Source organism: Aspergillus clavatus, genomic scaffold, assembly GCF_000002715.2.
Source record: "Aspergillus clavatus NRRL 1 1099423829823 genomic scaffold, whole genome shotgun sequence".
Taxonomy (NCBI): Eukaryota; Fungi; Ascomycota; class Eurotiomycetes; order Eurotiales; family Aspergillaceae; genus Aspergillus; species Aspergillus clavatus.
In genome coordinates this window covers 1-1,002 of record NW_001510381.1, presented here as the reverse complement: position 1 = coordinate 1,002, position 1,002 = coordinate 1, and the positions used below count along the sequence as shown (strand labels likewise).

At 23.1% G+C, this 1,002-nt stretch overlaps 1 non-coding gene across 1 annotated transcript; it reads right to left on the bottom strand.

The window, feature by feature from the left end:
- Positions 1-821: 821 nt before the first annotated feature.
- Positions 822-892, bottom strand: ACLA_004880. The gene has a single exon. It is a non-coding gene; the product is annotated as a tRNA-Asn (tRNA).
- Between the last annotated feature and the right edge of the window lie 110 nt (positions 893-1,002).

Below are 1,002 nucleotides of genomic sequence, written 5' to 3'. Positions count from 1 at the left end.
AAAACAACAGTGAAACTCATTGAGAATGTTAAGATAAAATGTGATGTTGATGCAAAACTATATGGCACTAATCCTATTAAATTATTTGCTAATATAAAGATGAATAATGCATATATAAATGGGAAATATAATTGCCCTTTTGTTGGGTTAAGTTGACTTACAACTATACCATGCACTGTTGCATACATACTTTCTTGACTGATTGATCAGTTATTAGGTATTATTTTATTATTATTTGTAGCTAATAAGCTATATGTTAAAATTAAAAATAAACCTATTGATAAATATAAACCTATATTTGTTAATGATAAATGAATGTTTCCAAATAAATTGGCATTTAGAGAAAATAAATCTCTAACTTCGAATTGGTCTAAAGGACTTAATACAAAATCTAAATGACGCATATGACTTTATGTTAATTATATTTATTTAAATTATTGATTTAGTAATAGAATTACTATCTAATTTACAAGAAGAATTTATCTATACGAAATTATATATATATACAAAATATATATATATATATATATTATTTATTATTGTGTACTATATTTACTATAACTTGTTTATGTAAATACGTGAAATAAAAATACGTACAAATCTTGGTAATATGTATTTAGTAAATGCGTATATTAATACTGTTAATACTACAAAAGCAAACACTACTTGATTTACAAAAAAGAAAGGTACTAATTGTGGCATATTTATTTTTATTTATTTTATAGGTAATTCCTTTTATATACCATGACTTTTTAGATTTTAAGGTAATGCGTCGTAGTATATTAAAAAATGTGAATAGATATATTAATATCTATATTTAAGCCCCTTAAGATGAATCGAACATCTATCAAAATATTAACAGTATTCCGCTCTACCGTTGAGCTATAAGGGCTAATATTTATAATAATTTAAATTATTATACTTATATACTTTTATTTATTCTTATCCAAGACTCGAACTTGGATCAAAATATTAGAAGTATTTTGCTCTACCATTGAGCTA